This window comes from Petaurus breviceps, unplaced genomic scaffold (assembly GCF_028583685.1).
Source record: "Petaurus breviceps papuanus isolate PSGF00001 unplaced genomic scaffold, PetGlider_PUasm1.0 77, whole genome shotgun sequence".
Taxonomy (NCBI): domain Eukaryota; kingdom Metazoa; phylum Chordata; class Mammalia; order Diprotodontia; family Petauridae; genus Petaurus; species Petaurus breviceps.
Window position 1 is genome coordinate 17250932 of NW_027186492.1, and position 16018 is coordinate 17266949.

Genomic DNA, 16018 nt, shown 5'->3' on the forward strand with positions numbered 1-16018 from the left:
ATGCTGGAAATGAATTTTGTTTGTATTTCTAGTCTTTTTCTCCCCTTCCCCCATCCCCAAACTCCTCTGTTTCTCTCCTTTGCAAAGGTCAGTATGCTATTTCTCATTATGAAATAGCCACACTTCTGAATTTTATTTTGATTTGCTTAAAATGCACTCATTGCCTCAAGGCTTGTAGATCCACATATAAAATACTAATCCAATATTTAAGCAGCATCTATAAGCTACATTTCATTTTGAAGGAAAAAGCTAGCCTCAGGCTATCCACTAGGGAAAGCTGGACCAAGAAGGTAGGAATTTCTGATTTATTGGTGAGGAGTTGAAAATACTATAGTCTACAATGCCTTTTAAACGTAAATGCAGATAGTTTTGTCCAGTGGACCAAATCCATTTCTATTACTCTAACTGATGCTGGAAAATTGTAGTTAGCATTCCATTGATGCCAAAGTAGCAAAAAAAGTTTAAGTTTTCATTTTTTATTCATAAAAGGAGAGGTGTGTTGTCCTGTTTTTCAAAGATGGAAATTGATATCCCCCTCTGAGGCCCCAAGCTGAACACCATAGTAGAGGTTAGGAATGTGCTAACTCCTTCATTTCTGAACAGGCCCAGCATGAACTATAGTATCTGTGGCAGCAGATATGAAGTTAAATTAGCCATGAAAAAGAGACAGAGATGAACCAGTTGCTGGAAAAGCATTAAGGGTCAGACTAATGGGGAAAAATAACCTAATGGTTTCAGTTATTGACCTGTCTATTGCTTTTTCAGTATTTCTTGGAGTTAATGAAACTGGAAATAAGGATAGTGAACATAAATGTAACACAATATTTAAATAACCAAAGAAGGAACTATGGTGTGATTTAAAACAAACAAAACCCCCAAAACCTTGAACTGAGTAGGAGTCCTGTGTTCTAGATAAGGAGCCCTGGGTTCTAGATCCAGGTCTTGAAAACGAAGATGCATTTATATATCTACATATCTTCACATATAAAATGAGGAAGTTAAATTCAATTCAACTAAGCTTGTGCAAAGCTCTTTTCTAAGTAATGAGAACAACATAAAATTTAGATAAGCTATGGCCCACATCTTCATAAAAAATGCAACATATTAGAAAACAATGACAGAGAAATAATATATCACAGAATATTATAAATACAGTAAAAAGGAGAAAAATTTCTAGGTGATACTTTGTCATTAAAAAAGAGGTTGCTTTAGGTTATCAATGACCAAAAGGGCAGAGGTAACTCATGTTGAATTAAAAAAGCTAGAAATATTGGGCCCTATGACAGACTTTCCATATGTTGTCTTCCCACCTTACCCTAGGGGGAAAAACCTCATCACCAGATTGAACTTAGGCAATTTAAAAAATTCTTAAAAAAAATTCCTTATCTGTCTATTTTTATTTATTTAGCTATTCATTCATTCATTTATTTATTCACTTGTTTACTTATTTATTTATTGCGCAGTTGCTATCTCCTTATAAAGGATTTACTATTTACACTTATGGAAGTATTACTCATTTATGAAATCACAGGTTGAATATCAAAGTATGGGAGGTATTATGGGATAAGGAAAAGATACATGAAAGAAATGTCACTTGAGTTGACTTTAAAGGCTGGAAAGCATGAATTCAACTTTCACTTCTGACATGTATTGCTTGTGTGACCTAGGGAAATGTGACCTTGGGAAAGTCACTTACTATCTTTATGCCAGTGATGGGTGTCGAACTCAGAGACAGAGTCAGTAAAGTATATATAAGGATCCCTGTGGGCTGTATATTGACTCAGTTTAAAAGTGCAATATTATTTATATTTTACTATTTTTATTTATTTTGTTAAATGTTTTCCAATTATATTTTAATCTTGTTTGGATTGTACTTGGGAATATCATGAGTGGCCTAGGCAACTTTCAAAGTTGTAGATAAAGTGCTAACCTACATTAGTAGAATCATGTTGCTATAATGATATGATCTGGTAAAAGTAAAGGCTTTAATTTTACCTTCAACCAGCTGAATTTATGTTAAAAGAATAATATTGAAAGGACTTGTTGGGAACAGTAGATTATTGTCACTATGCCAGCCCTAGATTATCTACTTTAATAGATAATGTTGATGGTTTTACATATGTCTTTTACAAAACATCTTTATGAACAATTTTGGTTTTACATAGCTTCACTTTCTGATATATGTCATGCTTCCCATGACTTCCCTCACCAGTAAGCCATCCCTTATAACAAAGAATAAAACAGACATCAATTTATAATGACTGGGTGTGTTGTTTTCCTGATTCTGTGTACTTCATTTTATATCAATTTTTCTTCCCATATTTCCTTCAGTTCTAAATATTTGTTTTTGTCTTATGGTACAGTAATATTCCATGACATTCCATGACCTCACATTTAAACTACGATTGGTTTAAACATTCCTCTAAATATTGGTATCTACTTTGTTTCCAGCTCTTTGCTACCCAGAGAGTGCATTTATGAATATTTTAGTATAGATTTGTTTGCTTTTTAATGTGCCTTTACGCTTATACTTGAATATGGGCCATTACTGTGTTTTAGAAATTCATAAGACTTCCAAAGAGTATAATGAGGTCATATTTCATAGATGTGATTGAGAACCTGGGAAGTTTGCAAGTTTCTCCACATTGTTTCTCCTAAAAATTTCCTCAATGTTCCCTATTCCTTGCATAGCTTGGTTAGTCACCCCAATAACTGATCAAAACTTTTAAAAGATAAAGAAAAGCTAGACTGTTTTCACAGATTTGCTGGTCCAAGGCTTTCTCAGGCATGGAGGGGGTTGCTCACATTAGCTGCTACATATTTTACATGGCCTTAACATGTCAAGTCCTGGGTCTGACTCTAACTAGCTATATAACCCTGGTCAAAGAATTATCACTAAACTTTTCTAAACCTCAGTTTCTTCATCTGTAAAGTGTGAGTTATTATCATTATTGTTGATGGTTTTTTGTTATTATTGCCTTTTAGCAATTGTTTTGCCAGAGTAAACAAAACAAACATCTATTAACATCAATAAGGTAGTAATTAAGTAGAAAAAGGTGACAAAGCAAATAAGATTTTGAGAGTCACATGGCAATCCCTCAGGGCTTCTCAGAGTCTCCAAGGCTATAAATTCTCTGTAGTTCTTTTCCCCCCTGGAATCCTTGGTGAGGGACTTTGTTCTCTTTCATGGTCACTTCCACAAAAAAAATGTGAATGACAACAAAATGCAATTGCTGCCTCTCTTTGAAGGCAAAAGAAAAGAATGGGTCTGTTCTTTCTCAGTCTTTCCTTCTTTGTTTTTCAAAATTGTTTTTCTCCTTCTGAATTATTTTTTTTTAAAGCAATCCGGGTTAAGTAACTTGCTCAAGTTTACACAGCCAGTTATTTCTGGGTCTGGTGCTGAGTATCTGAGCCCAGATTTGATCCAGGTCATTACGACACTGGAGCCGGTGCTCTTACTTGCTGAGCCACCTGGCCACCTCTAAGCAATTGGGGTTAAGTAACTTCTTAAAGGTTACACGGCCAGGTGTTTTTGGGTGGGTGCTGTCTGAGCCCGGGATTCGATCTGCTGGTCTTCTCAACACTGGAGCCAGTGCTCTTACTCGCTGTGCTACCTGGCTGCCCTCGCTCCTCCTTCTGAATTATTAATATGAAAAGGTTGATCAAAACCTGGAATGGGGAGTGGAAGAACTGGATGGTGTAAAAGGGAGAGAAAGTGATAGCTCAGAATGTCTTAGTTTTGGCTAGAGTGTAAGGAGAAGGTGAGTGCAAGAATCTGGGGCTTGGAGAGGCTGGGCTCAAGTCTCAGAAATGGAAATGACTAGGAATACTATGCACAAAGATTCCTCTTAAATACTGGGCTCCAATTTGAAGGAGAACTATTGCAGGGTTGTTACAATAAATACAAAGATTATTCTCCAAGAAACTCATCAGTGAGCCTACACTCCCCCAATCCTACTTTCATCCTCTTCAATCTACAACTAAACTATACCTCTGACCTTATTACATAATTCTCCACCTCATCTATATTCCCACAAAATGATTCTATTTAGTATGCTTTGTTCTTGTCCTCTCATCTCCATGTCTTTGTTCATTCCATTCCCCACAACAGGAATACAATTCCATACACTCTTATCTCTCTATGTTGAAGTACCTCCTTTCCTTCAAGACACAACGCAGTTTGTGCCCCTGGTAGATCCCATTTCCTTCCAGGTGAAAAGTTTTCTCCCACATCAAATTTTTCATGGTTCTTTGCCCAGGTCTCTCTTGAACTCATATTAATGTTATGTGTGTATGTTTTAGACTGTCCCTTTCCTTGAGGTTAGAGTCTAGGTCATACACCTAATGCCTGGTACAAGTCCCTGGTACAGTGCCTTGACCATTTTAGATGTCTAATAAAGACTTATTGTAGTGAATTCTCTCGGATTCTGAGCCTTCCATATCCTGATGTTCATATCCCCTCAGGTTGGCAGAGTGACTTCCATCTGTGCCAGTGCAAGGTAACTTCCATCTCCAGATACTTACCTTGGCTCCTAGCTGGGAGATGAAACCTTAACTTTCACCTTAGGTCTTCCATCTCCTGATGGACCTTTCCCTTGAGGGAAGAGAAAGAGGGAAGTCATTCAGGAATGGGACTTCTTTCTCCTGTGCATGTCTGACTTCTATCTCATACTGCATAATTTCCTGACAAATCTACAGTTTCCAGAGGTAAGGGGAATAGTGAAATAGGCCAACCATCTAACCATTTGCCTTCTATCTATTGTTCTGCTTGTTTCCAGCCTGTTCTCTAGCCTCCTCTAGGATGAGGAGTAGTACCTTCCACTCAATAATGAACATTCTTATACCTGGTCTCACACTACATATTCTAGTGATTCTGAAACTATATATGTAAACATTTGCCATTGCCCCCACCCCAACTGATTCTTTTTTCTCATCCTCTAAGCTTAACGCACCTTAAAGTTTCAACCAAACACCATCTACCCCTTCTACACTGCCCTCTGAAATTCCTGTTCCATAGGCAATAAAATTCCCTTCATCATAAATCTTTTCCTGTCATACTCCTTTCAGCTTCTAATTATTACTGAAATCTGGCTCTCTTGTGATGACATAGCCTCCCTGGCCACCCTTTCTGGTAATGATTGTACCTTCATTTTATTCTATGGCTGCAACTACCATTTCCATGCAGAGCACTGTCAAATCTATCTCTAAAAGCTGCTTCTCTTCTACAGTATTAACTAGTTATGATTCACCAGCTACTTAAGGACCATCTTCATCTTTCTGATATCTCAGTTTCAGCATTCCCCAAATTAAACTCCTCATCTTCACTCCAAAGCCCGGCACCTTCTCCTACTTCCCGATTTTAGCCATTACTTAGCTAGTTGCCTATTCCCAAACTTCATAGTTGGCTTTGACTCTTCCCTCCCTTTCACCTTGTCACATGTAAGCAACTGTCAAATTATTTTGATTCTTCCTTCATAATGTATTTTACAACTATCTTCTTCCTTTCTATTCCAGCAACAAATATTCCAATTAAAACCTTGTTCATTTATCTTCAATCATAATATCTTTTGAACTAGTATAACCACCAGGTGATGCTGATAAATACTCACTGGGCATCCTACATTTGCCTCTGGGGGTTTGCATATGCCCCACTGGAGCTGAATTGATGAGTTGTTGAGTAGATGCTGTGCTCTGTCTCTTATCTCCATCTTTCTTTATAGGGCAGCACTACATATGTGTGTGTATGTGTATGGGGGGGGTTGGCTAAGAGTGGTGTGGATTTTCATATCTAACAGTTAGCACCTACCTTCCAGAGCCATCCATTGACTAAACCTGCCTACTTTCGAACAGGTTGTATTTCAAGGAGTACTAGTCAAATGACTTTAGAATGACATCAGTTTCCCAAGGAACAAGCTACACATAATAGAATTCTGTATATAGTAGTTTTATTCAGTATATAATCAACCAATAAATATAGCATTTAATAACAAGGAGATGATAGATTAATAAACAATAAATATCTGCTGAGTGACAACAATCCCAAATCTCTCTTACACCCTAAGAGACCCTAGATATAGCATCAATCTAGACTTAAGAATAATAGGATGTACTCTTTTTAGGTCCTCCTTTGAGCAGGTAAAGGACTGAAATAACATATTTCTGATACATAGGACATTTGGCTCACACTTTTCTTAGATCTGGTTATGGATACAAATGCAGAATCTCTGAAATGAAAAGTAAAACAATGGTCTTTTTGACTCACAAACAAGGAAGTATGGAGCATGGCATTAAGTGGGAATAAAAATTCTGAAAGCTTGGTGGATTTTCTTATGACTGAGAATGATTTCTAACCTTGCCTGGCTATAGCTGACTTATTTTATAGAAGGCTAGTGCAATTAACAGCCCACCTGGACAAGGAACAATACAGCAAATCTGTATATCCTTCTTTTTGAACCTCTTGCAACTCTCTGTATTCGTGATTTAAATCACTTTGTTTCTGCCTCCCCATACTAAAACCTCCCACACCTTTACTAGCAGACAGTAGACAGCAACTGAAGGGCAAGGGGAATTACATACTGCCTAGAACTTAACTCATAGTAGGTGCTAAATATATGCTTGTAGATTGATTGATTGAAAGATTGATGTTATAAGCTTCCCTGTATTACCTACTTCTTTTTCTAATATGCCATTGCTAAAGTAATCTTCCTAATACACAGGTTTAAACATGTCACTCAACTACTCTAAAATCTTCAGTCCCCCATTTCCTACAAATTAAACATAACTCCTTAGCTTTCAAAGCCCAAACTAAATCCAACAGGTTATCTTTCTAGTCTTATTTTATATCATTCATCTTTATGCACTCTACTTTCTAGAGGGACTATGCTCACCATTCATTAGCACAGTTCTGCCTTTCTCCCTTTTATTCACACATGGCATCCTACAACCTTGCAAACATAGAATGCAACTGAATGATGAAATATTTTTATTCTTTTAAGGTAGGGGACACATATGTGTATGTGTTTAGCGTGTGTGTGCACATGTGTGTTGTGCATACTCTCTGACAGTCCGGTGAACTCAAAATAATGTTTTTAAATGAATAAAATAAAATGCATAGGATTATAAAGTAAACCAAATATATTGAAATGCAACCTGTAAACACAAAGGCTTGTATTTTCTGTTATCTAATGACAAATCTAATAATGGTAATAATGTTGAAGTAGTTACTAACACAAAGGATATATTAAAATATATGTAACAACTGTAATATCACATGGGAATGTCGGTGTGATTTCTAATGGTGAGGAAATGATGGGTATTGCTAACATACTGTGCTCTATTGCCCACATTTATAAATGAAGGAAAAACTAAATTTATTATTTTCTCTTTTCACTGAGAAATTAGGGAAGTTAAAGATGTATTATTTTCCTATTAAAGTTTATGGGTGGACTTTATGCTTTTTAAAAAATTTGTCCATTGATCCCAGATTAAGAAATCCTTTTAAGGTCTAATTCAAGTGATAACCTTCTTTGTGCAATATTCCTTAGTTCCCCCAGCTAGACTTTTTATCCTCATTCCTTCAATCTTCCATGAGATTCTATTTTTCCTCTGTTATGTACTTAACATAATCTAACTTGTACTATGGCTATTTGTTTAAATGTTTTAATCATATTTCAGCCCAAAATAAGTTTAAAGTTCTTGTGTTTTATTTTTTTCATTCCTAGCACCTGTACATAGTAATTAATAAATATTTACTGAGTTGAATTGTTGAACTGTAACAGGTATCTTAAATGATTGAGGTGGGGGGACACAAATTCTCCTGCCAACTTCCTCCTCCCTTCTTTGATCTCCTTCCCACTAATCTCTAGGAAAACTAATGCCTCTGCATTCCTATGTACTTCTAATATGAGTCCATGCCAAGGCATATCATCAACAGGCTTTGCCTCTTGAAAAATTAAGTGTGCTGGTATTCTGTAAGAATACATTTTTTTAAAGTATACAAAAAGCAGTTATAAAAAGACAACATAATAACCAATGAATATTTTTACTTGTATTTTTTTTAAACAGCTATTCAAAGTGTCAATGTAAACTTTAAATTTCTGAAAAAAAAAGTCAAAAGATCTCAATAGGTTTATACCTTAGGCTAGTTTTCTGGGAGATCTTTAGGAGAGGAACTGTATAGCACTAAGGGTTAAGGAGAGAGGGCCCCAAAGAATAAATGCTCTTAGCAAAAGCACAGCATGAAAACACAAGTGACAATTTGTTTCTCTGCCTTAGCAGTTTGGTGTGACTCAAAATATGGTGAACTAGGGACTGCCTGTTCGACCTTACAACTTTAAATTTTCATATATATGTATATATATATATATATCCATCTATCTTATAAATTATTGTTGGACTTGGCCTGCATCTTACATATTTTTGCTTCTTCCACAGCCCTTAGCACAGTGCTATATTTCATAATTTGTAAATTTTTGTTGGAATGAACAAATTAAGCAGGTATTGTTCTAACGCAGATTACTCAGTAAATAATTGTTGAATAAGTGAATGAATGAAAAAGTGATATTTTTTCACTAATAAACTGAAATTTAACATTTCTTTCAATTATGGATTGAATGAAGTTGAACAAAATTGAATGAAAAAATAGCTATGCTTAGGCTCCAAAACATTAACATTATGAACCTAGAATCTGAGATTGTTGCTTTTTATCTGACTACATTTCCTGATTTCTCCAGTTCCACCACCATGAGGACCACAAAGGGGTTTTAAAATTATATTGACATAGGAAAAATGCCCTGGAGATTAAAGTAGAGCTTTTGGTTATATTTGCTCAGAGAATCATCGAAGGAAATCCTATGTAACAAGCTGCTAAGTCATAGTCATGTTAGAAATTTGGAATCTTAGTACAATTTCTGAGACAGTTTCTTAAAACAAAACAAAACAACAACAAAAACAAAACAGAAACAAAAACAAGAAAGTGAATTCCTGTTAAGATTTACAAATTATAGTAAATTATGAGACCTGTTCTGAACACCATCGTGTATGAAAGATTAAGAAAAAGTTGATAGTAGATAGAATGTCAGTTGTTTTGAGGAGCAATTTTTACCCCCATCCCTACCCCACTTTCAAATAATTTGCTCCATTTACCCCTATCCCTTTTCTGAGGGGCTTTGATAGGTAAGATAGATGTATGCCCAGTAGAGGTTATGGGTAGGACTGAACTGCAAAGGGAAATGACTCTTTTCCTGCCAAAGAACTGGGTCAGGAACAAAAAAAGTCATCATTTCATTTTAAAATACTGGCAGCTCTGTATGTGCCTGTGTACCTTCATCCTGGCCTAGGAGAAATTTATATCTGCACCTATAGTGGGTACCTATTCTTCACTTGCACTTCCCAAATGTCATATCGTGCACATTTGAGGGAGTAGTTGCCAGTTTTCTTCATGAAAAATTATAATTGTTAGCAATTTTATAGGTCAAGAGAAAATTACACACCATTCTCCTTCAAGGAATTACAGCTTGTAAGCCTCAGGTTATCCTGCATTAGATAGTGTTTAATTAGACATCTTTGCAGTTTTCTATTCCTCCCATGGTCTTGTCAGCATAACTTATTACTACCATTCTTTGACAGTGCCAATTAGGACTTCTGCTTGTGGGTATGACAGAAAAATTTCTGACCACTGGCCTTGTGCAATGCACCACACAAAAACATTTGCTACTTTTTAGCCATTGATGCCTTCCATAATTGCTGCTCCCATTGTCCCTTTTGAACAATGGGCAGGCTTCAGTTAGAGTAAGGTTAGGCAGTGTCATGATAAAGTGACTAAGTTTGTGGAAAACAAAAGCTCATGTGCTAACTAAGGCTATTTTGGTACTTGGGCACATGTATTTTCTAAATCAGCTTTATGCATTCTCCTCTTTGACTATAAAATGAACAAAGGCCACACAAATTACACTCTTCTATTTCATCAAGGCACAAAGATAATTCTTGGTTCCTAAATTTCTGTGACAGTGGAATGCAGACCTCTAAGAAGTATACCAAGCTGGAAAGACTTCCTGTATGAGCTGAGTGCTGGACTGTCTTCTGGTGATGCAGGAATCGGTCAAGGAAAGTTCAGAGAGTTTCGTTGCCAGAGAAGTGGCCAAGGTGTGAACTACTTGCGTAGAGAGGAGGGGATGGTGTCTGCCTTGATGAAGGAACTACCCATATAGGTGAAAATGGTGGCTCTTTGAAAGTTCTTGAAGTATTCACTTTCATCCTCCTCATCCTCACCCTCAACAACAATGACCACCATGACTACCACCACAACAAAAGCACCTGTTATATGTGAAGCATACAGGTAAGTACTTTTTTTTTTTTTACAAATAATATCTTGTTTTATCCTCACTGCAACCCTGGGAGGTAGGTATTTTTATTATTCATATTTTATGGATGAGGGAACTGAGAAAAACAGAGGCTGTCTTTCCAGGATCATATAGTGAATGAGTATCTGAGGCCAGATTTTAAGTCAGATATACCTTACTCTAGGCCCAGCACTTTATCCTTTGTCAGCTACCTGTCATAAGAATATAAACTTTTAAAGGAAAGGGCCCCAGTTTTCAACTATTTTCAGGAATGGCATGTTTCAAATGCTAAACTCTCAAGAGAAATATCTGTGCATAGTGGCATCTATATGACTATTGTGTATTGCATTTTTAAGCCAAGTAATTTTGATGTGATTGCTATGGATCCTTACAGGGCAGATCCATCTACCTATAACCCATCTAGAGCAACCCTGCATGTTAGAAGTTGGATGGGAAAAGTATCTATTATCCTCTGCATTGACAAAATGGAGATGTGACAGTAGCCTAATATTCTCTTTGAGGCATGTACACTGGGGCAGTTAGAGAAATGAAGTACCATGTTTCACTTATTTCTTCATTGAATTATAACCATTGATACAAGTAAGTAGTCATTGATATAAGTAAAGTACTTATTATATTTTGAGCCTTTATCTCCATAATCAACCAACCTTGGCACAGGCAGTATGTAAAGTTAGGTAAAAAAATCCACCCTCTCTCTGAACGTTGGGAATTTTCCCAACCAAGGGTTCAGAACAACAGTTATTGAGCTCGATCTTATCTCTAGAACAAATTTCCCAGAGCCAAAAATAAGGAACCACAAGGACGTTAGGAACCATTGTGTTATTCTTACAGGTTTAAAACAGGCAAATGGTTGTTATGGGGTATTGCAAATTGGGCTTTCATGCATTGTTGAAGATAACTAAAATTTTGTTGCTATTAACTAATTAAAGTCAGTCCAATGACATTACGATACTACCATTGTTGGTCAAGGAAAAATTTGAAAACGACACCCTGGAATTGGGGAAACAATAAGAAATTCTGATAACACCTCCCTAAATTCAGTAAATTTGGTCAATGAAAAAAGAACTTCATTATTATTTAATTAGGAAAGACAATAATGCATTCCATTCACATTCTTTATAGGAATTTGATACATCATAGGGCATGTATGTTTGAAGTTAGGGAATTTATCTTTTTACAGTCTTCAACTTGGAAGACATCATAAAGTTTATTTTTCCTCACCTCTCACCTGAATACAGAAATCTCCTCTGTAACATCCCTGCCATGTGATCATTAAACCTTTTCTGTAACACTTCCAATCCTGCTAAATTCACATCTGTTTTTTCATTCTTAATGGAAACTATTCTAATTTTAAAGAACTCTAATTGTTTGAATGCTATTCTTTTATTTTTGTCCCTAAGTCATCCCTTCTATAATTTTTATCCTTTACCCCTAGGATAATAGATTTAGATCTGTGACCTTGATGGCTAATAATTCCACCATCTTCATTCCTCATTTTCAGATGAGGAAACTGAAGCACAAAGATGTTAAATGTCTTATCCAAGTCACATAGGCATTAAGTGTCTAAGATGGGATTTGAAACCCATATCTTCTTGATTCCAAGGCTCACTACTCCACACTGTTGCTCTAGTTCTGATCTGATTCACTGGAACTTAATACCATATCCTTAATTCTAGCACTTTGCTTCATTTTACTGAGTTATTTTTGAGCCCTATTGATGTTATCCAATATATCACCCACGTCTATCATCTATCAGAATACAGAGTCTATATTCAATAAGTATATCTTTAACATCTGTATCCTAGATGTTATTCAAATATAATTTGCCTTTCTAAAATCTAGATACATCATATTTGATAAAGCTTGATGTCTTTGTGAACAAGATGAATGCTGAGAGTAAAGGAAAAGCACAAATACACAAGAATGTTAAGTATTTTTGTTCTGAGTGAGGCATGTCATAAACAAGCCTGAAATTCTTGGCAACACAATGATGTGAGACTACCAAGGGAGCTCCATGCTAGACTACATCATGGCTCACCATGAGAGGTATGGTGGTATATTACAAAGTAATGGATCCCCTATCCTTTTCTCAGACATCTGTGGTTTGAAGCTTCTACCACTGGAGATAATGGAGAAACACCTTCTAGGACTGAGTCACCTTAGGATTAGCCAGTGAGAATGACAAAGGAGCCACTTTGGTAGGAAATCTAGTCCTGGGATTCAGAAATAGGATACCCTCCTAGGCAGAAGGAAATTGGGCAGATATTGGTGAGAAAATTTGATCTCTTTTCTAGTCAAGACTGTAACTGTGGGGTAACTGAAGGGAAGTTGCTAACTAGACATTATTAAAGCTACTGGTAGAGGAGAGATAAAGGAAATGGCTGACCCTTTTATTAAGCAACGAGTTGCTATTTGCTGAGGTTCAATGCTATGTTTTATTATCTTTCTATTTCATGCAATACATGTACTTAAATTATAACTGTTTTTTATGGGTAATGCAGAATTGGAATGAAGATAAGAATCTTAATGGGAAATAAGACACAAGCTATATTTTCAAGTTATATTCATTTCTCACCTGACTGCACTAATTTGTGATTTCTTTGACTTCTCCATCATGTCCCAGGAAGCTCATTATTGTGAAAACCTCATCATTCTCCAAGATCCCATCAGACTTAGGACTTCACCTTAAAACTACTCTCTGTCCTGATTGGAAGGTGGAACCAAGAGCTACAAAACTTCAGCTCAGAACATCTCCTGATTTCTCATCTGGCTGCAACCTTTTGGGACTTCTCTGATGTTTTATCACAACTCCCCACCCCACCCCCACTTTCCCTCACTTTTTAGCTTCCTTTTATGTGGTTTTCCCCTCTTAGATTATAAGCTCCTTAAGGGTAGTAGTTATCTTTCTTTTCTTGTACTTGTTTTTCTCCAAACTCTCTTACTTCCAGTGCCTTCCCTCTGTAAATTATTTCCTAGTTATCCTGTATCAAGCTTGCTCTGTATGTATTTGCATGTTGTCTCCTCCATTAGATTATAAGGTCCCTCAGAGCTGGTACTATCTTTTACCTTTTGTTGTATCTCTAGCACCTAGCACAGTCCCTGGCACATAGTAGACACTTAATAAATGTCTGTTGATTGATTGATTCAAGATTTACCCATATCTTAAACATCTGGGTTGCAGTTAAATTTGAACAAAATTTATTATAAATTTATAAAATAATGTATGTGGATACTTTCATATTTTTAAACCCTAGACCAAATTCAGGGGAACTTGTGCCAAGATGGGAAAGAAGGACAGAAGTGTCTGTGTCAATAAAGGGAAAAGTTTTCTTTTTTACCTGAAAGTATCACATATGGCTTAATAAATTTGGAATTTAATTATAGTTCTACTCGAAATTCTGTTGATATTATTAATCATGTGGCCCTTTTGGTAACATGCTTAAATAACCTCACATTATTTATCTTTAAAACTGTAATAATATCTGCCTTAGCTACCCTGCAGACTTATTGAGAGTAAAGTAAGAATAATTTATGTGAAAATGATTTTCAACTTTAAAGTAGCCTACACATATAAACTATGATTATCACTTCCATAGCAGCAGTTTTCCTTGATTTTTTTTTTTCCTGCAGCACCATATTGGTCTTGTTAAATAAAGCAGGATATTAGGGGTAGATTCCTGTCACAGAAATGTTTCTCACTTTTCTCCCCAGGAAATTCCTCTAATTTGGGGAGTGAATAGAGAAAGCTGATTGGACTCATAAATCTGCTCACCTGGCTTAAGAGACTATGGTCAGCTTAAGCCTAGGAGAGAGAGAGAGAGAGAGAGAGAGAGAGAGAGAGAGAGAGAGAGAGCTAGAACATGCCATCACATTCAATTGGTCCACATATGGCATGAACTTGAACCCCTTTATCATTGTATGCTCCTCATCTCATAAATTTCCTTATAATGGTGCTACAAAGAAACAAAAAAATATTCAAAATATGGTCTGATTAGAACAAACTCTAGGAGAATTTACATACATATTTTTGTAAACTATACCTCTCTTAATTCAGCCCAAGAGCACAATAGTCATTTTTTTCTTCTTCTGTATTACATAAATGACAAATTCTCCTTTACTCTATAGAGTGCATTGATAATTACACACTTTTCCATTTTCTAAAGTTATACATTGACTTAACAAAGTTAGACTATTTTATATGGGCCACTGAACCTCAAAAAGGAACACATTTGCATAATTTTCCCTGTGGATCAGGGCTAAGTTCAAATTGGAGCCTAGTTAGACAAAGGTCCAAATAAAGAAGTGATATATTTGATTTTCTTGGGTGTATTTATGGAAACTTTGTAGGTTGAATTGAGTGGGATACATGTGATTATTTATACCTGTAGATTGCACATAAAATGTGAGAGATAGGAGGGAATCATAACAGGATCGTTGAACAAAAAGTCTTAATTTCTCATCAGTAATTGGTAAAATTGATAAAGATCAGGAAATACTGCCTTTTGATGGCATTGAATAAGTGACAATTACAGACAAGTTAAAATGTGAAAAAAAAAAATAGAGATGACAAGCTACAAGAAGACATATTGCCCCATAAATGCACACTGATAATTATACAGGAAAGTGTGGTGCTGATAATGGGTTATGCAAAATGCCAAAGTTTTTATTGAACTGTACTCAGAGATTTGCTGACACAGCAAAATTTTACCTTATGGCAATCCCTATGATGATTATATTCCCTGCCTCCCTCCCCACTTTTGCTTTGGTTGTAGTCACTGAGAAGCACATTTTTCTAGCAATATCATTCATTGTTACAGAAAACTGTCCATGTATTTCTTCTCAAAACAATTAGGTTCAGCCTGGAATTTTAGAATTAGCCACATTGATAGTATTTAGCATAGTATTCCTTGTGAGTCAGGGATTAAGTATTATTTTCTTTTAAGAAACTAAGAAATAAAATTAATTATTTTGACAAAAATAGAATCATAAGGGAGAATGCATTATTCCTACACAGAAAAAGTGAAATGGAATGTTTCTTCAATTAAATACACAATTCATACTTTTAAAGCATGCTAAGAAGTTTGTCTTTCTTTTTAAAAAATTGTAAATAAATTACTTATTTGTGTACTTCATTGCTTTCTTAGGCATATATAACCACAGAAAATTGTGTTCTGGTATAAAAAAAATATGTAGATTTTTAAAGAGTCAGGTTTATGTTTATTTGCTTTGGTTTTTGGTGGACTCAGTCATCTACAAACACAAATATTTCAGTATAAAAAAAAAGAACAGACAAAATTAATTGTATAAGAAACTGTGGAATTCAATTAAAGTTTTAATATCTAAAACATATATGGAATTATTCAACTATGCAAAAAAATCAAAACAAATAAGAGCCATTCCACAAATGATAAATGATCAAAGAATATAATGTTAGTTCTCAAATGAAGAAATGCAAGCTGACAATAATAATATGAAAAAAGGAAATTAAATCAGCATTAATCTTAAATAGTGCATTATAACTTTTAAATATATTTGATGATGACTGAAAATATTTATTTTTAATACCAAGAAATCCTTGATGTACTTTAAAGGAATTTATAATTGATAAGTTTTGAAGCAATATAGATTAGATAGATCATTGATATGATACAATAATG